The sequence below is a fragment of the Lagopus muta genome, chromosome 16 (genome assembly GCF_023343835.1).
Source record: "Lagopus muta isolate bLagMut1 chromosome 16, bLagMut1 primary, whole genome shotgun sequence".
Classification (NCBI taxonomy): Eukaryota; Metazoa; Chordata; class Aves; order Galliformes; family Phasianidae; genus Lagopus; species Lagopus muta.
The window spans coordinates 10,449,504-10,474,646 of NC_064448.1; the positions used below are offsets into that span (position 1 = coordinate 10,449,504).

A 25,143-nucleotide genomic window follows, 5' to 3' on the forward strand; every position below is an offset into this window, starting at 1 on the left:
CTTGAGTTGGAAGGAACCTTTAAAGACCACTTGGTCCAACTCCCCTGCAATGAACAGGGACACCCACAGCTCCATCAGCTGCTCAGAGCCCTGTCCAGCCTGACCTGCAATGTTTAAAGTAAAACATTCTCGCTAACTGAAGTCTGCACCTTACTCAGATGTATTCAGCCTTCCTCCTCTACCTTAATTTCCCATGATAGCTTTCGAAAAACGAACACTCAATGGGCAAAATCAAGATTTCATTGCATCACCAGTTCCTGAAGAAAGCCGCTCTACAAAAAGTCCAAAAAGTCACTCCAGAAAAGTCTCCCTTTAACCCTCACAGTGCTGGGTCTTCTTTGAAAACTGTTGTTAGTGAATTGCTTCCAACCTACATTTCACTTTCTGCTCACATCAGAGAGTGACTGCCTATCTCCCCCTTCCCCTGCAGATCTGATTGTAGATGCTATACTACTAAGGCTTCATTACTTTTACAAAAATCTACTCCAGTACAGTATGAAGTGTTATAAATAATTAAAGAAACACCAGAGTTGTCAAAATAAATGAACAAAGTACACTTTGAGATGCATGCTCTTGGCTTATTTGGGCTCGTTCAGTTGGCAGTTGCATCTCACAACTCAGGCCCTGGAAATACCCACCAGAAACACAACCAGTGAGGCTCAGCCAGCAGCCAGCAAGGAACATTTGTCTTCCCCCCAGAGTCATCTAGGAACAGCGATGGATGTCAAACAACGTGCAAAACACCAAGTGCAAGTCTTCTCTTGGCTTCTGCGGTGAAAGCCAGGACCCAAAACGCATCCACCCAGCCATGTATCCAAAAGTTAGCAGGACCTCTTGTATGGCTGGCTTTGTGCAGTGTTAATGTTCCAAGTGAATGCCTCATTGCCCTGCACAATAAACCTTCTTCTCTTCATTCAATGCTCTTTTCCAGAAGGCCTTCTTTGTCGCCATGACGACAAATAAATTGCTTCTTGTTCACTGAGATCTGCTAAAAAGCTCGTTATTAAGCTAATGTGCCCGGGGTGGCCACACAGCAGGGAAAGGCAGAGGACAACTTCTCCTTGGTGGTCTCTGTCCCATGGGCACCATTTCTCTGGGGTCTCCCAGCTTCGCTTTCAGAGGTGTTTTGAAAAGTTAAAGACGTTTCAGAGAGAGGAGGAAAAGCTCCCGAGTGTGAGCCAAAGACACTGATAAGCGCCCACTCACCCGTGCCATCTGCCCCTGCCTTCTGCTGTGCTCTTCCCATGCAGGGTCCATGCTGGCCTCCAGCACGTGCAAACCCAGTGTCCCCAGCACTGCCATCACCCCCAGTATCCCCACCCCTATGGTGCTGTAGGGACAGATGACTGCATGAGTCGGACGTATGAGGTGCACTGGCACTTGGAGAAGGGTCTTGAGAGCAGCTGCGCAGCTCAGCGTGGTATGGATGAAGCTCATGAGAATCCCCAGGAGCTGGCAGCTTCTCATGGGCTGCCCATACCCCTTAGCTCTGCAGGGTTAGCTCATTCCTTTGCCAACCACAGCATCTTTTTACCAGCTTTCTTGCTCTCCCCTCAATCCAAAGTGCTAAAAGGTCCCGTGAGAGTAAATGTGAGCGCTTTCATGCGGTTATTGTCACTAGGGAAACCACTTCCTTGTGATTCACATGTTCTGTGAGGCTCTCTTCAGTTCTCTCTGCATTCAGAGAGGTAATGTTGCGCAGGGGCATGTCGGGGGATGGGGCTGGGAGAAGATGTGTTAGGAAGATGTGTTAGCATGCAGTTAATTGTAGAGGCTGGAAAAACCAGGGTGAAGTAGAGCCAATTGCTAGGAAGAGGTATGTGTCCAAAACCAGTAAAACAATCAAACTGACAGTGTGGGACTCAGAGTGATAGTCCCACAAAGAATAAAAACACCCATTTTTTCCCTTTCTGGTGCTACTTTCCTTTTTTTCCCCATCCTGTTTGCAATAGTTTGAGTTCAGAGTGAGAGGACTGCCAGCCCTCAGCTCAGTCCATCTCAGGTGTGCACCTGGCACTGGGACTCACAGGGGGTCTTGTGCAAACTCCCCAGATGGTCAGGCCTTGTGCTGAGGACATCCACCCCCACCATCCCTTCATCCTTCTGTCTGCCCCACCCCTCACCTCCCTTCACACCACCCTGCTGCAAGCAGATTTGTGCTGGCAAGGGTATCCGACCTGCAAATTGAGGTGCCTTTTATAGCCATGGGAGGTGGGTGCTTAAATCAAATGAAGATGAATATATTTGCTGACATATAATTGTTTTCTTTAGTAATTGCACTCAGGTCTCTTTGTCATTAATGCTGGGCTAGGATTGTTTGTGAAATGTCTTATTGTTTCTGATGAACCCTATGAAAAGTGACATTCTTGATTATTTTGCCATGCAGTGGATTACACCAGGTTTCACTGCTAAGCAGTATTGATGGACCTTGTGCTGTCTTTTACCGTTTAGCTGCTACTAATAAATCAGAACTTGGTTTGTTCTTCACGTGCTGAATCCTTTATTACACACAATGATGAGAAAAGAGAGCTTTTGGTGTGGTAGGACATCTTCCAGTTGTGGGCAGCCCTATGGAGCTAGGAAGAAGCTGGGGACCTGGGTGCTGCACCAGGGTGGGCCCTGAGCATTGTCCTGGTGGTAGAAACCATGACAAGGGTTTGGAACTGGATGGGCTTTAAGGTCCCTTTCAACTCAGTCACAGAATCATAGAATCACCAAAGTTGGAAAGACCTACAAGATCATCCAGTCCAACCGTCCACCTATCACCAGTAGTTCTCTCTAAACCACGTCCCTCAACACAATGTCTAAACGTTCCTTGAACATTCATTTTTTCCAGAATGGTAATTCTTGCCAACATGCATACATGTGCTTATCTTTGAGAAATGTTCATTCCTCTGTAAGTACTGATCGGTGAATCTTTTGCATAAGACATCATTCTGTCATTCAATGTCCTATGATCTTTAAGGTCCTTTCCAATTCAAGCCAATCACAGATTCCATGACTCTATGATCTTAAAAGTCCTTTCCAACTTAAATCATTCTATGATTCTATTGTTCTATGACTGTGTGACCCTATGAACCTATGATTCTGTGATTCCAGGACTCTGTGACTCTATGAGTCTATGATCCATGGTGGCTGGGATGACGAGTGGCCGTGCCTGGCAGGTGACACTGGAAGAACGATGCACTGGTGCTTGCTGTTCACCCACCTCGGGGCCTGGGAGCAAGTAAGCATTCAGAGAGGGAGAGTGAGAAAAAACACTCATGGACGCCTCTCCTTCCCTCTCAGCCTAATTGAGCTAATTAATTTAGTGAAGATCCAGTGCTCTGTAATTTGCTTAGCCCCATGAGCAACTCTGCTGCAGCAGCAAGCCCTGCTGGCCACAAGCAGAGCCCTGTCAGGAGCTGTGCACCCCTGGGCATCTGCAAAGCTCCATTGGGCCTCACTGCATCCCCAGGACCCGCCTGGCCACTACGTAGCTACAAATTTAAAAAATCACCATTAAATATTTCCCGTGGCAGAGACTGCAATTTCTAACCTGAATCACTTGTAACCGAGCCTCTGATTGTCAAGAGCAGTTAAACTCTCATCTGCTGGCACTTGTTTATTCCCCAACACCAGGATCCCTTCCCTGTTGTGATTAGAGAGCTCCCGGCAGAAGGGGTTTTGCACAGATCCCCCTCTTCCCGAGGCTCCATTCCTGCCTTTCCTCCTTTTTCTCTCCCTCTTAATGAAAATGTTGCATGCTCGTCAAATAAGTGTTTGTGGCTATGGATGAAGACGTGGAAACTGCCATAATAGGAGGCGGAAAGGAGCAGGCAACCGCGCTGATTAGAGAGCATTAAAATCCCCTCTGCGACTGGCACCGGGCAGGAAAACAAGAGGGACTTCTATGCTGAAGTGGACTGCCGAATAAAAATTACATCTCACTGAGGTCATTTCTTGCATGATGTATCTTGGGAAAAGAGGGGTTTCTCTTCTTTCCCTGCGATACGCAGAAATTCAAAATAAAAGCTTTCCGTCGGGCGGAGCGGCACAGAGACCCTCAGAGCAGAGTTAATTCTGCCTTCATCCTTCTCTTTCTCTCTATCTGACAATCTTTAGGGAGGAAAAAAAAAAATCTTGACGTTTTTGTTTCCTTCTTTGCTTGCCTTCTCGGTATGTCAGCAAAGAGACAAGATTATAGCACAATCCCCACTCAGCACAAGGCATGCATTCGCCATCCAAACAGGTTGGTTTCTCCCTTTAATGTGAGCTATCACATTTGCCCAAGTTATTACCATCGATGCAGCAAGACACATCTATTTTAATCAGCTTGTTTATGAGTATCCTTGCGTTCCCAAATTGCACGGGAGCTCTCTTGCTAAATACCACTTTCTTTTCCAGGTAAGATAATTTCTAGGACAAAATGTCAGAAAGCTCAATGCATCCCTTCAATTACTGCTGTACAGATTTTCTCTGAGCTGCTGGACAATAAGTAGCTTTCAGGGAAGCATTAAGGAGATTTGCCCTCCAGGGTTTGCATTTCAGTAGAGTGACAGTTATTTTTGTAAATACATACATACAAAAAAAAAAAAGAAAAGAAAGGAAGAAAGGAAGAAAGAAAGAAAGAAAGAAGCAAAGAAAAGAAAAAGGAAAAAGAAAAAAAGAAAAAGAAAAAGAAAAAGGAAAAGAAAGAAGAGAGAAAAGAAGGAAATGAAACAGAAAGAGAAGAAAAGGAAGGAAAAAAGAAGAGGAGAAAAACGCATCCAGAATGCCTTCCCCAGCCCCAATAAAACAGGCAGACGTGGGCTAGACAGCTGCTTATTACCCGAGAACCTTGAATCAGATAGCAAAACCAGAGTTTCTAATGTCTTCAAATGTCACAGCATTGTGATTTATACCAGTACGCTGTGTACCACGCTTCATTATGGAGAAAAAAATTGAATTACAGCTAATGTCTTCCCCTTTATTTCAGAAGGCTTCGCGAGTAGTCTGAGGATATAAAATACATCATTAGTTGTTTTTAAGCTTGTCTCTAATGATGAACAAAATAATGGGGCATGAAACCCAGCCCTAGCAAAACAAAAACACAAAACGCAGCATTTTACAGACTTTACGTAAACATAATGTGACAATGCACTTCCTTTCATTCTCTGCTATGACAGTTAATTCCAGACCAGGAAAACTGTCAAAAATGTTTAGTTCTGCTTGGGTTGAGTTAATTACAGGCCCCGGGGCTGTGTTGACTTTCTCCTGCTAATGGCACTGTGCTACAGGTAAAAATCCATTTGCAAGAATGTTTTCAGAGCTACAGATCTAATTTACTGAATATCAAATATTTATGCCATTGCAATTAAAGTGACAACGTTCCACCCCTCTTCCCCATGCAAGCTTGGGCTTTTTAATAGAATTTATTATACAGTAAACATTTGGTAAAAAGTTTTACTCGAGCTTATAATGTGAAAGCTTTGAATATTTTATTGATTTTATTTCTTTTGCTCTCAATTCCTATCAACGCCGGAACGTTATGAACTTCTGCAGCGCGGTGAGGATCATTTTTTACTGTCAGAGCCCTGCAAGCTGCACGGAGGGGCTGGGCTGGAAGGTGGGCTGCGTCACCACTCGGCCTGTGTGGGGAGGAAGAGGAGGCACCGAGCGGGGATGAAGCATCAGGGTGAATCTGCCAAGACACGGGATGCAGTTTGACATCGGTGTGAGGGAAGGGCAGGGCTGGAAAGGATGCTCACGGCCTTCTGCTGCAGGACCCTGGGGGGTTGTAAGGAGCTCCGTGGCAGCCTGTGAGCTTAACGAGGCTTCTGATGATGACTGTGAGAGCGGAGGGAGGGAGAGGGTTGCTTTCTCCCTTTCTGTTTTGTTGTGTTTTATTTAACACCAGAGATCAGGTTGCAAATGCTACGCTCGGGGCATTTCGTGCAGCATCTCCAGCTTTAAGGAGCTCTCACCAGCAGAGCACCTGCCCGTTATTTGGCTCTTTAAGCCTGGCAGGTAACTGCTATTTCTCCCACGTGTCTCGTTGCCCCTTAATTTGTGTCAGCCCCTTTTGACCCTGCTGACAACCTACCTCCTCAGGGCAGGCAGCTTCAGAACCTCAGTCTGTCTTCTTCGTACACCAGGCTCCCAGCAGCTTCATTAAATAACCCCTTGTACCACTCTGCTCCTTCTTGCCCTCTGCATTGCTCCATTGTCCTTTAGCCACTTTGCCTGACTTTCACATGGTTCTCCTATTGGAGAGTCCACATAGCATGGGGATTTTCACCACGTCACACCTGAATGAACTGCCATCTCTCCTGCAGAAAGGATGTCCTGCTGGCACCTGGTGAGTTTAGCCCAGAAGCATTCCAGCAGCACTCCTGGTGGGCTGTAGGGCTGCTTTGTGTAGGACGCCTCTATCACATCCCACGTGCAATCTCTTTGTCTGGACCCAATGAACAGCTGAGCTGGCTGGTGCATACATAGCTGATATTTCACACCATCACTGCCTGCCATAACTCTGCAGCTTGGCTCAGCCCACTTAGTGCTCCTCACCACTCTTGCTAGGATGGTACAGCCCTACAGCATGTTTGATTACTTGGGCTCTGGTTTTCAACTCATCTTTCCACCTGGTGTTTTAATGCCATTCTGTCTCACCATGTCCACCATGCCTGGTGAGGTCCTGAGCATCCTCCTGGTGGTGGAAGATGGAGGTTAGGACTGGGTGGACTTTAAGGTCCCTTCCAACCCAACCATTCTGTCATTCTGTGGTTCTATAATGTCTGAGGTCCTTTCCAACCCAAGTCAATCCATGATTCTGTGATTCTGTGACTTTAATTCTCTGATTCCATGACTCTGTGACCCATGGCAGCTGGGGTCAGTGGGTGGCCATGCCTCACAGGTGACCATCCCTCGGGGCAGCAATGCACAGGTGCTATCATCATGCATGCCATGCCACTCTTCCACCCACCCTGGCCCCCACCACCGTGCTCTGCCCTTCCCATGGTTCTGGTAATGGAACATCACCACGTTTCACAAATACCCCCCTCAGCCAGGGCTCCTCGATGCCCACTGAAGGTGGTGGTCCCTAGGTTAACACAGCCCTCTGACACTGTGCAGGAGTCAGTAGAGGTTCTGATGCTTCATGTGGAAGCTGCTGGTCATCTGGATGGCAGATGCCCCATCTAATCCCACAGGTCAGCTCTGTGTGCCCAATGGCAGCTCAACATCCCCAGGTCTGCCAGCACCAGGCCATGGCCTTGAGTTCTGCCAGCTGCTGACCTCTTGCCTCCTGCCTCCCTCTAATCACTTTGGAATCCAACTGCTGTCATGTCTTATTGCTTAGATACCTGCTCTGCAGCTGCACATTTACATCCCGGTATTGACTCAGCTAATGTATCTGTCACTTAAGCACTAGTGATCTGCCAGGAATATTACTACGTATAGCAGCTATCGAGGTCAGGGCTCAGCACCTTCTGGTTGCACTGAGCAGCCCTGGGTTGTCCCAAAGAGCCTCTGTCGGGACGTCCCGACAGGTTGCAGGATGCTGCTGAGCCCAGGGCATCTCAGTAAAGAGAAGACCATACCTCCCCTGCTCCAAGATCTCACTTCCAGCTGCCCCAGTGACAGGGAAATGCAGTGGGAAGCTACTAACCACTTGTGTCACAGGAGGGGCAGGGGAAACACGCAGCACTTGTTCCTCAAGCTGAACGCTGATGTAGAAATCACAGAATGTCTCACCTCTGATGCTTCTCCCTGTGAGCAGCTGCCATATACCTGCTGAAAATATTTGCAGGAAAATATGCCTAGAGCACGAGACAGGGAGGGGGTCAAAATCACACGCTGATGGGATGAGGAAAGATGTCAGCAAGTAAATGTAGAAGTGCCACGGGGACCTGGACATCCTCTGGGGTGTGGGTCAAGCCCTGTTAGGAGCTCCCCTACCTCAAATCCATGCTACTGCTGCTGCGTGGAGCCCTCCTGAGCCATTGCATGGGAAGAGCTCATGTTCTGCCTTTGTCGCTGCCTTGTCCTCATGAAAGTTTAATGCATCCCTTCTCTCTGGCTGGAAGTGAGCTGGCTCCTGCTGTTCTGCACAGAATGCAAGCAAGGATGCATAGCTAAAGCCAGCCCTGGGACTGGGCAACACAGCCATGGGGCAGGAGGGGTGGTTAGCCCCTGCCCACAGGTGAGCAGGGATGTCACTGGGAGGCACAGCTCTGCTGCTTCAGTAGTGGGGCCAGGGCCCAGGGGAGCCCCTCTGAGGTCGTGCTGCGCTTTAGGAAGCAGGCAGACTTAATGAAATCTTTCATTTGTCGGTAAATGCCACTGTATGAAGTGTAATTAATGGATTTACTAGAGCTGGATGTAGCCCAACTGAAATAGAAGCACTCAGGGAGGCAGCCCGGAGCGTTGTCCTCTGCACCACTTAATTACAGGGTCACTGCCGGAGCGGTGGGAGCTGTGCTGAGACTCCACTCGGGAGGAACCTTGCCAGCTCCAAATTTCCTCCTGCAATGCCACGGTTTCACGGCTGGAGAGCAGCAAGCAGAGTGTGCAGGGCTGCGAGCAGAGCCCAGGATGTGGCCAGCAGTGTGCAGTGCGATGGAGGAGTTTGCTCTGGTCACACAGATGCCAGCACATTCTTTGCTCTTGCCATAAGTGCAGCCAGCATCAGATTTTCTCCCCATCTGTCAGGTTTTCCTTCTGATCCCCCTTGGGCCCCATGCTATCTGTGGGTACTGGAAGGGCACTGATGATTTCCAGATTTCCATCCAGTTTTCCATGAGGAGAATTAGGTGCTCAGCTCAGACCTCAGACCTGGGGTGTCCAGGGTTGGGGCAGGGGGAGCGAGACATGTCACAGCCCAGAGCAGCCCTGGTGTGAGGCCAAAGGGAAGGAATGATGTGCACTGGAGATGCCCAGCCACCAGCAGGAATGTGGCAGGAAGAGGGAGCCCGCAACCCAGCGGGATAATTACTTTTTTAATCAAGTCTTTTCAAAACATCTAATTTTATTACTTTATTCTTCCATTTCAATAGTGGAACGATTAAGATGGAATCTAAAAGGAATTCTTCACAACAGTAATAATGTCTCTTATCGTAAGAGGCAGTCTCTGTCTTCTCTGTCCTGCAAATTCACAATATTTGAATATTAAATATATTCAATATATTAAAAAACTCCATTTTGTTCTTCAAAAAAATAATAAAGGAAACATATATATATATATATATATAAAATTGTCTGCTGAAAAAAAAACAAACCAAACCACCCAAATGCTGTTCTCCTTCTTCCTGGGAAGGGAAATGGAACACTGAGGGTTGTGGGATGGATGGGATGCTCCCAAATAATGTGAGAGGTTTTTGCATTCTTGCTCCTCTCCCTGCACGTAACTGATAAAAGGAAAAGCAGCTGTGCAAGTGGGGAGGAGAGGAGAAGCATGTCGTGGGGGAGAGGCATGTGTCTGCTTTTGGGTTGTTTATGGCAGCTTGGGAGAAGCTTACCTTTGCAAGCTGAGGATGCTCAGCACGCAGGATAAATAGAAGGCAGAAAGAAAAGAAAAAAATCCTAAACACCCAAGGCGGCTTGCCTTGAGAAAAGGAAATAAGATACAATGTTGGAAATAAACACAGATGACCCTGAGCTGCTGTCTCGTTCCAAAAGCATGCCTTTAATTTCCTAACTTGCTTTGCTTTTCAAAGGGAAAAGGTGAGAACAGATTCTACTGTGTCGAACATCCTTCGGGTGACCTGCCTTCCTGCCCTGCTGCTGCCTGGGTCTGCCTGCAAAGCTGCTGTGCTCCTACCTGCCCCACAGCACACCCACCCAATGCAGGCCCAGCTGTTACAGCACAACAAGGACCTGAAGCTCTTGAAGGATGAAGGATCAGTCCTCCTCACAGCCCAGGGCTTTGTCTGGATGGCCGTTTGCCACCGACCTCCAGAACTCCTCCCCACACCCAGCATGAGCTCTGAAGCTCGTGACCCGGCAAGGAGCATCCCTCCCCTGCCAGCACCTGCTGCAACAAGTTGGCTACAAAGCCCTGAGTTTGGGTGTGCTATCCAACAGCACACTTCTCTGTAATGCTCTCCCCTCAGCACTGATACCACCATGAGATGAGTGATTTCAAATTGATGCCTGCCTCTAATAGACTTTCCTCAGCACCGGTTGGAGATTAAAACCCACTCGAGCCTGCCCAGCAGCAGTTCATCAATGCCAGTTGTTTCATTCAGTTGATGCAAACCCGCTTAAAATAAATTCTAATTAAACCTGAAACTGAAATCATATATATTTCTGGAGCAGGGCTGGTTCCTGTGCTGGTGGCTCAGTTTTGCTCACTTTGCTCCCAGACCTTCTATTACTCAGCCCCGTGCCACTGTGGATGCAGTGCAGACAATGCTAAATAAATAGTGCTTTCATTATCATCCCGGCCAAAGCAGCAGCAGATTGGATTAGTTGTTCCTCCAGGTTCCCTGCACGTGTGAGTAAGAAGGGGGAAAGGGAGAGAGGAGGCAGGAGCGGCTCTGCTGTCCCATCCTCCCCAGCGCCGGTGCCTGCACAAGGGACAGAAGGAGAAGTTGCCCTGGACATTGCCCTGGCATTGATGCATTTGGCTGCTGGAACAGAGCCCCCCCAGCCCAGCAGGTGCACTCCTGCTGCAAGGGATGGCAGGCACGCTAGGGGCTTTGCTGGCAGACCCTCAGGTGGGTGCCAAGGGAAAAAAAAGAGGTGGAGAGGATGCTCTGATTTTATCAAAATCCTTTTTCCTGCCCAGGAGCTCCTCAGGCTCTGGAAGATGATTCTATTTAAACCACAGGATCATGTTGTAACTACTTCTTATTTACCGGACTGGAAAGTTACATTAAGAGGTTATCAGTTATCTTGCAGGAGAGCAGATTAGGAGTGAAGGACCGTTCCCTGGTTTGCATACAGCTGCACTTCCCAGGTTACTAAAAAGACAATTGATGTACCAGTTCAAGAAGAAATATGATTTTCATTATGATATGCAGGCATCAGGGACTGTGTTCTAATGGTCCCCTGTCACCAGTGAAGAGCAAAATGGCCTGTGACCACTGTAATGGAAAAAAGGTTTCTGTAATATTTTGCATAGCATGGAAGGATTTTTTCTTTTTTTTCTTTTCCTTGATGGCAGCATTAAAGGGAACAGCACCTATTTCTCCTAGAAGAGGAATTTGGGGTCTCACAGTGAGCATTTTTTCTCTCCACTCTCAGAAGTGTATTTCAATTTGAAATTAACTTCTCACTTAATGATAAGATGAAGTAATGGGCCCCAATTCCGGCAGCCCAGGGGGGGACCTGGGAACTTCTGCAGGTACACCGTCTCAGCAGGCAGGACTGTGTGGTGCTACCTGATGGCACCTCCCTTCTGGGATCCCTTCAGGTCCTTCTGGCAATGCTGTGGTGCCTGTGGGCTGTTGGAAAACATTGGATGGCAAAGCAGAAGGGGCTGGGTGCCAGGCTGGCCCTTTGGCTCGCACCACCCCTGAAACACAGCAGCAGCCCTCAAACATCCCCTGTTCCTCACTCACTGTTTAGGAATCATTCCCAGAGGGGAAAAGATTTCCCAGCTTCGTTTGCAAATGGGAGAAATCCTTCAGGCTGATAAAGAATGCCATTGTTCAGAGCCACCGAAACAGTGTGGGAAGTGCTGCAGCGGGTGATGGGCTGTGATTATTTTTCCCTCCCGTTTAATTACTCACCTGCTGTAAAAACCAAACTGAGTTTCAAAGGCAGATAACTCCAATCCCTCACCAGCAGCAAGCAGCCCTTCCCATCCCGTGAACTCCAGACAGCTGGGCTGAGCAGCTTTCCTTTAAACCCACCTAAGTTAAAGACAAACAATTTAGGTCCATTGATCTGGAGCTGCGGAGCCTCCTGTTTAAACTCGGGGAGCTGGAAGAAGCCTAAAGCTAGCGCATAGGATTTTCTTTGCATTGCTCAGATTAAAGGACATGAGGATGAGTGGTGTGTGTGATGATCAAAAGATTTAACACGCTCTGCACCTGTCACAGGTACGAGCTCAGCTCCGTATAGATAAAAACAGAGTGGAGCTGGCATAGCATGAGAGACTTACAGCAAGGCATGTGCGGGGAGTGTAGTTTAAGCAGGCTGAATATAGGATTAGATGCTGGTACTATATGATAGGATGCTAATTTTCCTTAATTAGGCCATTCCTCACCTGAAGTTCCCATTGATCAGAGCACTCTCTAGCAGATAAAGAGGGGGATGAGGAATTGTCTTCTTAGGAAGGGGAGTAAGTTTCTAAATGCTGATTAGGAAACAACCACAGTAACTCAGTGCTGTTTACACAGCGGCCTCATCGGAATGGATGAGGCAGCAGTACCAGCACCAACCTTGGGAGCTGCAATAGGAGAAGTGCATCTCTCCAAAGAGGATCTTTTGTTAAGTCATCCCCTCGTGCTATGTTTACATCTCTCCACGCTCGTGGCAAGTTAGAAATAAACAGATAAATGTAACAATTAGGCAATTAAGCAACACCCTGATAAAGACAGAAAGCAAAGGATGCCAAGGAAAAGGCTGCAGGGAGATGCTAATTCTGCCAGATCAGTGCTTTTTATACTCTTTCTTTCCTGCTCCACACGTCACATCAGGCTCACTGCCCTGTCCATCAAGAAGCACCAGAGGAGATGGGAACAATGAGCTGGGAATGGGAGGAGGTGCAGGTGCTCCCCTCCTGCCTTCATCTGCATGGAGCATCCTGTACTGCCGTCACACTGTGCACAAGCACACTGTGGGGGCCATGGAGACCCAGGGGCACCACCCACACTTGGATTTTCAAGGTAATCCACCAGAGTAAATTACTCAGTGATGTCTCATGGAAAACCCCCACCTTGTGCTCAGCAGAGGGCTCAGTGCCGCATTAACCTAGGGGGGATCTAAGCAGCCCACCCTGCTCCCAGCTGCTAAGCAGCCCACCCCACACCCCATCTCTTTCCCAAAGGATTCCAAGAGCATCGCGTGAACAGGAATCCAACAGCCCACATGAACCCCTAATCTCCTGCAGCAGCCAGGGATGCTCTTTCTCATCCCAGGCTGAGCACCTCAGCTCAAAATGCGGCTGAGCCATAAGCCACAACAGTCAGGTCTCCCTGGTCTGGCTTCAGCAGATGCTTCACTGAAGAAACAAACTTCAAGCAGAAATTCTGCCTCTAGCCATTTCTTGAAGATCCCAAGTAACAGCACTTCACAGTTTGATCAGCATCCACAAGCAAAGTGACCAGGAATTTCCTCTTGGATGCTGGCTTCAGAGAAGCAAGTCCACAGAATGTGCAGAATCATGGAATACTCAAGGTTGGAAAAGACCTTCACGTTCACCTTGTCCATCCATCCATGACATCTACCATGTCCCATCTCTAAACCACATCTCTCAGTGCCACAGCCACTCCTCTCCTGAACACCTCCAGGGATGGGGACACCACCACATCCCTGGGCAGCCCGTTCCAATGGCTAACTTCTTCTTAATATTCAAACTAAACCTTCCTGGCATAAATAGATGACAGAAGCATATATGGATTATAAGAGCATGTATGAGTTAGAGAAGCACATGCAGATTATAGATGCACCCCTCCTTCCCAACATTTGTCACTCGGAGGTGACTGAAGCCACCACTGCTCTGCCAGCCGCCTCACACAGCAGAGCATGGCATGGAGCTGGCCGGTAGGATGCACTATGCTTCACTGCTGTTGGATAAAGCCATCACATTGCTGAGCTTGGAAAGGGTTATTCTTCATAGAGGAAAAAGAATACTTAAGATTGCAAAACTTCCTTTGACAGAGCTGTCTTTTAATTACCCTGTGGAATGATAAAATCCCAGCTCTGAAAATGTGTCTTTACAAATCTCTAGCTGGAGTAATTAGTCCCGTGCCTGGCTCTCCTGAGAGATTATTGCTGCCTTCTTTTCAGATTACTTACCCAAATAGAAGCGGAATCACTGCTGTGTTTGACAGTGAGATATAAAATATCAGATAAAGCTGTTAAAATACTGTTTCACACACTGTGTTTCTGCAGAGTAAGGAAGCATCTGCTCTCAGTATCAGCAGCAGAGCTGAGCAAAAAATTCACAGCTGAGGGCTGAGATGATGAATCTCAATTCTTTTCTTGTTCCTGGCCGTTCCTGGAAAGATCCAAGTAATCAATGATTCAGTCATTATTGAGTGATTCGATTAGCATGATTTGCAGCTTGAGTCCACTTCAAGGCTGGAGCACGCTCATGGGGTTTTAGGTCTGCTTAGCCATCTGCTATGGTCCGAGGTGCTCAGCCTGAAATACTTCTGTTACAAAGGGAAAGTTGCTCGGTGGTGTTGGTGAGCTCCGAGAAGCCCAGGTCTTGTCAAACCCCAGGGGCTGTTGGGTGGATATGTCCCTTTATGCTTACAGGTACCTACAGGGATGCAAGACACAGGCAGCGTCCCATCTCTCCCATACTTCCAGACATGAACTCAGACTAAGTTTCTCATTCGATGTGGCACGGATCTGTGGCAAAATTTCCTTTAAATATGTTGCAGTTGTTATTTATTACTTTTTGGAAAAAGAAGTCTTGCTTTGGGAATTAAAGTGCTTGCTACATTTTGTCAGGCTATTAAGCTTACAGCGCTCCAAAAATGCATTACTGACAGCCCCCATCAGTTGCTGAGCAGCTGTACAGATTGCACCCTAGTTGGTTCGTTCTTTTCATACCACCAGAACAAACGTATCCCCGTGCATGAGTATTTCTCAGGCCTCTGTACCTGCAGTGCTAGCTGCAGGGGCACAGCCCTAAACAGCATCTCCATCACTGAAGCAGTGCTGAAGCATTGCCTCTTGACAGTCTGTTTCTTGTTCCCACAAGTAAAAGTTTTGTGTAATTCTCACCCCTCCCAAGTGCCAATTTTGTCTCACCAATCTCCAGTGTAATCCAGCACAGGGATGAAGACATCCCTTGGGTCATCATTGTGGTGAGGAGAGCTCAGGCAGCTCAGCCAGGATGGGGAACCACCAAAAAGATGTCCCGTGGGAAACTAAATCATCCTAATGCCTGCCACTGATGAACTTCATGAAATAATTCTCTGTGGAAGGGCAGAAGCCTCACCCTGCCCAGACCCCATGTTGTGACTACTGCTCATCGCACTGTTCCATACCCTAGGACATCCCATGATATGGCAACCCTGAACAATCCATAATCCCACGTCCCCTTCCATACGTCCCACAGATATTATCCGTCTCCTTGTCCCTATTCATCCACGCTCCTCAGTTGCCCAGTGTCCATTTGTCTGGCTGAGGTAAGACCTGTACCTCATCGATGATTAAAAAAGAGTTCTGGAAGTCAACCGTTTCACCAGCTGTTCCCCATCCCTGTTTTGCACTGGGATTCCAGGCTTACAGTTTAGCTTCCCGAAAGAAATAGACGCAACAACTGCTCATTTGAGGGTGTGTGGATGTTTATTGGAATGTTTAGGCCCAGATCCCCCCGCGCCCTCTCTGTGGCCTCCAGGAGGGCCATCGCAGCGCCGTCCTCGTAGTGGAGATGTTGTGTTCTTCCACCACTGGGCCGCCATTTGCTGGGCTCCGTGCAGTGCCTGGGTTGCTGGTAGCGGCAGCCCCAGCCCGGGCACTGTGGGCTGACGGAGGCCGATCAGCAGGGGCCGGAAGGATGAGCTGGATCTGCCGGTGGTCTTCTCCAGCAGGGCAGGGGAGTGATGGTTGGCAAGAGCTGAGGCAGAAGAGCCATGCGGTGCCTCAGCCTCGCCCCCGCCTGCGCTCTCCGTCCCCGTGCCGTTCCCTGCGGCTGAGGTTGGGCCGCCCGCTCACAAGGGGGGCCCGTCGGGGTGCCGCGCGGGCTCTCCGGCGCCCATCTGCCGCTCCCGTGCCGCCCGCCGCAGCCACTCGCGGTCCTGGTTCTGCGGCGGCAGCTCCTCGAAGCGGCTGCGCTGGTTGAGCTCCCCGTGCCAGGAGGAGCTGCGCACCAGCCGGCGGGGGGACCTGGAGCGGCTGCGCGGCGGGCTGCGTGGTGGGACGCTGCGGGAGCGCCGGGCAGATCTTGCCTCCCGCCTCTCCCTGGTGCGCTGCAGCTTCCCCTGCGGTGAGCAGGTCGGGGGCACAGCCGAGGGGCGCCAGTCCAGGCGCTGCTTGGCGAAGATCCTCTGGCGGCACAGGGGGCAGTTGGGGCTGTTGGCCGTCCACTGCTCAGTGCACTCCCTGCAGAAGATGTGCCTGCAGGGCAGAGCGCGGACGGTGTCGGTGACCCGGTCCAGGCAGATGGGGCACCGGTCCTCGCGGGCCTCCACCGGCCAGGCCCACGGCTTGCGCCTGCGGTTGGGAGCCGCCTCCTGGCTCATGGCTGCGGCTGCCCTGGCGCTGTGGGGCTCCAAGGATGGATTTGGAGCCCCAAGGATGGATTCGCTGGAGGCTGCCTCTTGCGGAGCAGTCGGCAGCCTCTGCGCCTCCACTGGCAATCCACTCGCAAGACTCCTGTGTCTCACGCACTGGCAAAGTCTCAGTGTCTCGTGCTCCCTCAGGAAGACGCTCACACCTCGAGAGTCGCCAGCAAGACTCAAGGCGGGCTGGGCCCGCTGGGTATTTATAGGCACCCGGCCCGTTGTGAGCGCATGGGCTGACTGTGACTCTGCGATGCCGTCGCCAAGGGCGCGGATAGGGGGAGCTTTGCTGTGCGCTTGTTGTGGCGTTGCTGTTGTTGGCATTTGCCTGCCCGAGTCCAGCCAAGGACTTTCTGTGGGACATTTTCCCAAGCGGTGACAAATAAACAATTGGTTGAAGCAACCAATGGAATGGATTTGGCGTTGCCATTGATCAGTGCCGTAGCTGTGAGCGTGCTGGTGTTTGATAGCAGTGCTAGCAAAGCAAATGCTATCCTGGGTATTTTTCACCAAGAAGGGAAGGGGCAGAGCTTAGCAAGAAGGGCTCCCTGTCTTGGTGGGGAAGGAGCAGCGCAGCTTCTCTGTTTCTCTTGTCTCCTTAATCTCTCTCCCTGCCCCTCCTCTGCACCCTCCAGGAGTTTCCCTCACATCCTAACCAAATCTGTTCCCTCTTTGGAAAGCTCACAGTGCTCGGCCAAATTAGTCAGAGCGCTGGGAGCCCTGGTGGTAAGGAGATGGTTGTTGAATGGCTCATGAAACTGTGAAATAAGGGAATCTTAGAACTTTCTGATTCAGCAGTGTGCTCTGCATGTGTGCAGTGCAGCATCCTGCTCCAAGCAAGTCTATCTAGAGCAGGTTTCTGGGAGCCTTGTTGGTTGAGTTTTGAACATCTCCCCACATTTCCTCTGAGCTCTTTTTTCCAGTGTTGCGCCTGGATAGAGAGAAAAATTATCCGTGGTGGCTAATGAGAACACGTCCTTGTGCAGCTACTCCTGTGTCAGGTTGATGTTATTTTACCCAGCGGAGCCCCAAAACACAAGACAGTGAATGATTTCCCACACCGGGAGTCGAACCCGGGCTGCCTGGGTGAAAACCAGAAATCCTAACCGCTAGACCATGTGGGAGCACATCTGGTTGGCCCACCTGCCTGGCTCTGAGCCCCCGGGCAAATTGACCCTGCTGAACCCTGTGGAGACCCCAGAACCACTCCCTCTTTCTCCTTCCCTGGCAGCTTGGAAGGCGAAAGCACAACAAAATGCTGGGACCCTCCTGTATCTCCGTTTCAGAGATGCAGTTTGCAGCAGGTACACGCAGAGCTGGTGCAAGTCCTGTCCCAGGGCTGGCTGCATTAGGCAGCTGCCCAATTGAAGGCAGGGTCACACATGAGGCCATTAACACCGTTAAATCAGTGTTAATTGGTGGCAGGAGCTAATTCCACCCAGCATGAAGGCACACTTCCCCTTTATTTGATTTGATTACACTTTTTTGTTTTGTTTTGTTTTGTTTTTGCTTGATTTCCTACGGTAAGTAGCTCATAATTAACGGAGGATGAATAACATTTCTGCCACTCTGCGCATTAAGTTTTCCCACAACAAATGAAAACATAATTGCCATCACACAGCACCTTTATCTGAGGAAACACACTGCAATTGGGATGATGGAGATTTACTGATAGACACGCACACTTCAGCTGCTTAGAGATGAAAACAGAATGCCTATACAGGGGCTGGAGCTGCTATGCACACTGTATAGCTTCCTGTTGAGAAGAACATTCCATTGCTTGTCTCTACCACAGGCTTGCAGGCTTGCAGGTGCCAGGCCAACGTGTTCTGCAGCACAGGAACTTCTGTGGAGCAAAGGATGGTCTGAGGACACACAGCAGGGGATGTGTAGGATATGGTCCCTCCTCCCCCTACCCAGGGAGACTCCAAAAACTGATAGCGTGTGGCAGATCTGATATCTCCCTTTGCTCACCTTTGATTGTCCCAGGATCCAGGGTTGGTGAAGCAGCCATGAAGGGTAAGTGCAGGCACTGTCCAGGCTGACGATGGAGCAGCACCAACAACCCTGCACACATCCTTGGGGATACCAAGGAGACACAACTGGAGGATCTTTATTCTCCCAACTGAGTGTTTTCATTTTTCATCAAAAAGCAATAGCCAAACCCTAGATATTAATTCCAAGTGCTTGACTAATGCTGCCAAAGAGGCAAAGGGGCTGTGCTGGCACCTGTAGCTGACAGCATCCAGGTTAGGGACCTCTCCCAGAGCCAAGGTATGGGTATGTCCCAGTGAGTACTGCTTCAGGGGAAGTGAGGAGGAGCACTTTTGTTATGTGGTTAGGATATTTTCCCCATTTTTTCTTCTTTATAAAACCCATTCTGCTTCAGTTAACAAATGACAAGTCCTCCTGCTTCCCCTGGCCAATATTGCATGGAGTGTATCTGTACCAGGATGTTCATGAAGACACAAGGTCTAAGATTTGCCCAGCCAAGCTCAAAACCTGTGCTCCCTGGCTGTGTTTATCTCCTGTTGGGTACAGAGAAGCAGCTTGCAGGTCTATGGGCTCTCAACAGTCACTGGAGAAACTCCTTGAGGTGGGTGCAGGAGGTGGCTGCCTTGGTCCATTGTTGTACAGCCCACAGGGGGTGAGATGCCAAGCAGGTCCAGGACAAAGGACTGCAAGCTACTTCCTTTAGCCTCCAGAAAGGGGCCAATTTCACCTAGCCCATCCCAGCTGAAGGTGTGGAGGAGCGTGAGATGTATGTGATGTTCACAGCATGCTCCCTTGGCTCATCACACAGATGGTGGTGAGGCACTGGAACAGGTTGCCCAAGGAGGCTGTGGATGCCCCATCCCTGCAGGCATTCAAGGCCAGGCTGGATGTGGCTCTGGGCAGCCTGGTCTGCTGGTTGGCGACCCTGTACATAGCAGGGGGTTGGAGCTGGATGAGTATTGTGGTCCTTTTCAACCCAGGTCATTCTATGATTTTATGATTCTATGATTCTATGATCTGGAGCACTTGCCCAGAGCTGTTCCCAGCAGCATGCTTCATTACCATTCCTAGAAAACACAGACTTTCCTCTTCCTCTTCTGCTGCTACAGTGGTTCCCTGGAAAGGCCAGCCTGTTACTTTTCCAGTAGGTTTTACTTTTCTTCAGTAGGTTCAGGTGTAATACAGACTATTCACCCATGTCACCTCTGCTCTGACCAAACCTGGGATCTCTCCAAGCACATTTGTAAATTGATAGCTTCCCCACAGAGGACAATTTGGAGAATTTCTCACATCCTGCCTTTCTGATTTGCTCATGCAGCAGCCCAGGCTTCCCTTGTGCTTTTGTGATGCTGTTGTAGAGTTGCAGACAAAATGTTTGGGGAGGATGTAATAGCCAGTTGTTTCATCTGTTGCCTCCCATCTTCTTATCTGAAGTGAGTTCTCATTGCAGAATAAAAGAAAGAACGAGTTTCTGGGAACAGACCTGTCCTGGCTGTACTCTGGTCCCACTGCTTTACATCCAGTAGAGCATCCACTCTGGGATCCATCCCCACCAATCTACAACAGTGAATCTGTGTCCTCAGTGCAGTGACAGATGCATGGAAAAAGACCCCTGATGGCCACAACACAAAGTCCACGCGAGAAGAAGAGCTGCAGTGGCTGGAGGACCTCACTGCATGCTTTTGTACTCATGGTTTTCAGGCTGGGTTAGAAATAAACCGAGAGTTATCAAATAAACTTTGGTGCTCCCAGCACTTCATTGTGAGGGTGTCATACTGCAGGCAGTACCAGCACACTGCACTGCTAGGGTGCCTGCCTGCCAGCTCCCACCCAAAGCTGTTCCATTTTTATTTGTCAACCGCAAGAGATGAGCTGGAATCCAAATACAACACAAATGGAAACCATCCTTTCCAAAGGGACGTACAGCATTTAGAAGATTTAAAACAGATCTTCCAAGACGTTCCCAGGGCTGGGAGATGGATGAGGTTCTCCTCACGCCAAACTTTCAGGATTAACACCATGATCATGGGAAACAGCCGAGGGAGGGGCAGAATCTCAAGGAGAGCCATTCACCATGCAGGGGTGCACACCCTGCCCCCAGCAATTTGCTCGTGGATGTGATCAAGAGGCTCTCACTGCATGTCAGTGATGTGACAGCGTTAGGACTTCTCACAACTAAGTACTTTTTCTAATTAAAAAGTGTTCCCTACATATTGTGAACAACACAGGAGCACCTGAAAAGCCAGAAGCAAGCAAGAAATTGTCCAGCATCTTTTGAAATTGAAGAATTCTCTTGATAAATAAATCTCTTAATGAAATACAAGCAATTAAACTAAAAGCCCTATCGAATGCTTCTTGTCACTCCACACATTGACATTTAATTGAATTTTTTTTCCATCCCCTGGTCCCTTTTCCCTGATAAACAAATTCATTCACAACGGATCAGGTTTCACTAACCCAGAAACCAGATGATAGTCAATCAACTAATTGACACAAGAAAGACTTTTATATGAAAAAAAAAAAAGAGTCTAATTAAAGCTCAAATGAAATTTAATGATACACAGACGTCTTATAATAATGAACAGTCTTTTTATATTAATTACTCTGGTTTTAACCCTTTCCCTCCTTCTGGTCACCTAAGCCATGAGGCTGATGGAAGCATGGGCTGTTGAGTCCATTGAATCCCTCTTGGGAGATGCTGCAGGCAGAGCAGGGTTCATGTGGGTGACCTCATGCCTGGCTTCTGGGTGCTCCCACACCACAAATAACAAGTCCCGATCAAAGTAGGAGGGAAATGCATTCCAAAAATAAAGAGCAGCCGTTTGAGGAAGAGCCAGATAGGAGGAAGAGCAAAGAGCTCACCAAAGGGAATAAGAGTTACATTTCTTAAAATGCTTAATTGCTTGTGCAAGGGGAACCCAAGAGAGATGTCAAGTGTCTTTCCCATTCCAGCTCTCTGCATGCAGCACTCCAGCCCTTCCTGCTGCTCTTGGCTCTCTTATTATGAAGCAGCTATTATTTTCACAATCGTTTTCTAGTGCTCTTTACACCATAACGGAGCACGCTGTTGTGAATGGCCATTTTGTTTGCAAGCACGTTTGGACACGCACAGCATCCAGCTCTTTCACCAGCAGAAAGCACGCATTGCTCCTCTGTGTGCACGAGGGCTCAGATACCCGCAGAGCTCATCAAGTGCCCAGGGAGATCCAAGGCACGCTGCTCGCTGGGGCACGCCAGCTGTGAGAACTCAATTATGCTAAACAAAAGCTAATAGGGCACCAGAGGGAAGAGGAAAGGGGAATTAGCGGCCCTGTCAGACTCCTCCAGGTAATTATGGTTTCTCTATCTAAAAATTACAACTGCTGTGGAAATGCTGTTTTGTTATGCTGGTGCTTTTGGCATAAACGCGAATGGAGAAGAGTTGGTTCTGCAGTGAAAGCCTTTATGTTTGGAAACACTTTGCAGAGGTAAAGTTACTGCAGAATTAATTGTCACCAGGAAGAAATCAGTTCTGGTGGTTGCCATGAGACTGAAAGATAGCAAGAGCACAGAGTGCTTGAACAGCTGGGGGAGATGCTACTTCACCATCCCAAATGGAGATCTCCCATCTCCATCCCTTGAGGAGCTCAAAGCCATGTAGTCTAAATAGGAGGTAACTGGGGAAAAAAGAAGACTGCTGGCAAGGAGAGAGAGAGAGATGGCGCAGGGAGAGCATCCCCAGAGAGCCCAGCATCCTTTCCAGAGCCCTCAATAACCAAGACAGCATGCCTTGGTCCCCACATGCTCCCAGCCCTCTCCCAATGAATCTCAGCCCACCAAAGCACCCCCCAGGCAGAGATCCCTGGGCCCAATCACCACATCCTCAATGGTGGCACAGGGACACGCTTTGTCCCAGCAGGCAAGCAGAGGTGTTGCTGAGCAGAACGAGAGCAAAAAAGCCCCAAGGGAACACACCAGAGGTGCCCAGCACTCAGAGATGCTGTTTTTCACACGCTGCAAGTCTTTTGGGAAGGGGAACGCCAGTGATAGAGACTATAGTGCAGCTGTGGAATTTTCCCCAGTATATTTAAACACATTGCTCGGCATTCGTGGAGGTGGCAGGCTGACAAATGCTAGTGCTCTAAGGGTTAAGCTCTTTCAAATGTCTTGGGAGTTATTTGTAAAGCCATTACTTCTGAGTTTGTTAATAAATCAGGATTTAATACACCTGAGTTACATTATCTCTCGGTTCTAATGTATAAATCCTGTCACTAAACCTTCAGCCCCAAGTGCTGTGTGCTTTTAGTCTTAGGTTTAGCTACCTGGTTTCTAAAACATTAGATTGTTTCACAAGTCAAGAGATGGATTTTTAAATCCTTCAAATCTCCCAGCAAGTATACAAATCTGTGTCTGGAGTTACAAATCCGATCAGAAGGTTTGTAAATCCTACAAAAGATTTATCTGAAAAAGTTTTCATTTACAAATTCTTGCTTTGCCTTTGGGACATGTAAGTGACTTATTTACAAAGGAGGATTCAGCAGAGCTGCCATCATTGGGTTAGGTTGAAAAATTCTGCTCTTCCATCGCCACACATGCAGCATGGGATAAACCCTCATCCAGCCAGCCTACGTCCATAACCCAAATGGAGTCTGGGGTTAGTGATGAGATGTAGAGAATGTATGGAGAGGAATGGGTGCTCCAGCAGGATGGCAGCCTTCCCTGAGGCCAAGACACAATTTTGGGACTGTCATGTTCTGAAGATGCCACCTCACCCCACCAAGCACAGAGGGAGAGGGATGAGTAACTAGGAGCAAAGGCCTTGCAGTGAGTCCTGCCCTAGAAGTGAACCATCTACACCTTCAGAAATGTGGCCTGATGTGGTCAGGGAGGGGTGGAGGAGTTGTGCTGCCATCCCAGTGTATTCCATTCTGTGCTGCTCCTCCTGCCATAGGTGCCCTCCCCCGGTGCCATTAAGCCCAAGCTGCCACCTACCAGCAGCAAACCTGTTCCTAAACCTGAACCCAGAGTCAAAGCAAAGTTCAGCAGCATCATCCAGACCCAGAAAGTCAAGCTTCACCGTGGTTTATCTTTTGAATCTCGGTTGGTGCCCACCCTTCGGTCATCTCTGTAAGTGCTCAGATAAGCAGCGTGCACCAGTGCAGAAATCAGGACAGCCAGTTTGGGTTAGTTCAAATGCTAGAGGTTTTTTAAACATTTTTTTTTTCTGTGCTGTTCTCCTTCTGTTTTTAGGCCCTCCCATTTGTCCTAGAAAACCTTGTTAGGATGTGGACCTTGGATGACGTGGAGGCAAATACAAAATGAAAGAAAAAAATACAGGGAGGTTTTATCAGAAGTAGATCACATTAGACTAATTTAATATCATTGTAATAAGAAAACAGTCAGCAGCAGAGGAGCTCATCTATCTGGGTTTGAACAAAATACTGCATACACAGACTGATAGGAAATTATTATTTGAGTAGAGATTCTGGGAATAAGGACCTCGGTTACCAAGTGGATGTGGGTCCAGATAGAGGGAGGCCACAAAGAGCTGCCAGCCCAGAAAGCAGTGCTGCAGGCTGCTGCCTGGGACCAGACTGGCTCTTCCAGCAGAAAGTGTGTGCTAATGAAACTGGGAGTCTATGAAGTCAGAAGGTATTGCCATTGCTCAGGGAGTCCAGACTGCCATAAATGAAGCACCAAAAAGGATTCCAAAATTAAACAAGACCAGACCACAGTATTTTATGCCTAGCTTGCTTGTTCCAGGTTCAACCCATAGGTAAATTTGGGCTCAGAAATGAGTTTCTTTCCAGATGGACCATGAGAGTTTTCTCCGTAGCATAGTCCGTTGTCCAGATGGTGTGAGTGTGATGGCAGAAGACACCTGTGATGCCAAGGGCCATCGATGATTTGGGCTTTTCCACCTTTCCCTCAGGATGCTTTTTGGCTCCTGTGTCTTTATAAAGGTTCTGCTTGGAGCAGAGAAGCTGGGTGGACAGCAGAGATCCCACCCACACTGCCTTTTCCACTCTCTCCCCCAAATGCTACTATGCTTGTTTTTAAAGGCAAAAAGGAGCAGCAGGACACCTGGTGTATTCTGCTTCTGTAGGTGACCTAGTCTAGGGATGGTAGAGATGTTGGGAATGTGAAGATGCTGGAATGCTGGAGATGCTGGGATATTGGGAATGCTGGGATGCCAGGATGCTGGGATGCCAGGATGCTGGGATGAAGGGATGCTGGGGATGCTGGAGATGCTGGGATGCTGAGGATGCTGGAATTCTGGGATGCTGGAGATCCTGGGATGCTGCATGGTGGGATGCTGGGATGCCAGGGATGCACTGCCTGGGGTGCAGGCTACCCATGCCCAGGGCTGTCTGAATACAGCAGCAACAAACACCAGCCTGACTGCATCCCATCCTGTGGCTCCACAGCAAGAAGAGTGGCCTAAAACAATATGGCACTTGTTAATTATTGAATCATCAACACAAAATAAAGACATACTTAACCTTCCAAGATGCATCTTTAAACTTGGGCTGAAAATTAAAATATAAATAAACAAGTCCAAGGACTGGTTCAGCTCTGCATTTCTGTGCGCTTGAAAATCCGAAATGTCTTTGTCGTCTCATACTGCTTCTGTTTGTCCATTCTTCCTGTCTCTGTTTTCATGTTTTCATTTTTCTATGGCTATGTGGAACACATTTCTCAGTTAAGTACTTGCTTTTGAGAGTTGTTGCCATAACAACCGTTTCATTCCACGATATGCACACTATCTCTGAAATACAGAATTTCTCCTTAAAGGAGCATG

General features: G+C 48.6%; 1 non-coding gene across 1 annotated transcript; it reads right to left on the reverse strand.

Moving 5' to 3' along the window:
- Positions 1-17,419: 17,419 nt before the first annotated feature.
- On the reverse strand, positions 17,420-17,491 carry TRNAE-UUC (transfer RNA glutamic acid (anticodon UUC)). Its single transcript has one exon. It is a non-coding gene; the product is annotated as a tRNA-Glu (tRNA).
- Between the last annotated feature and the right edge of the window lie 7,652 nt (positions 17,492-25,143).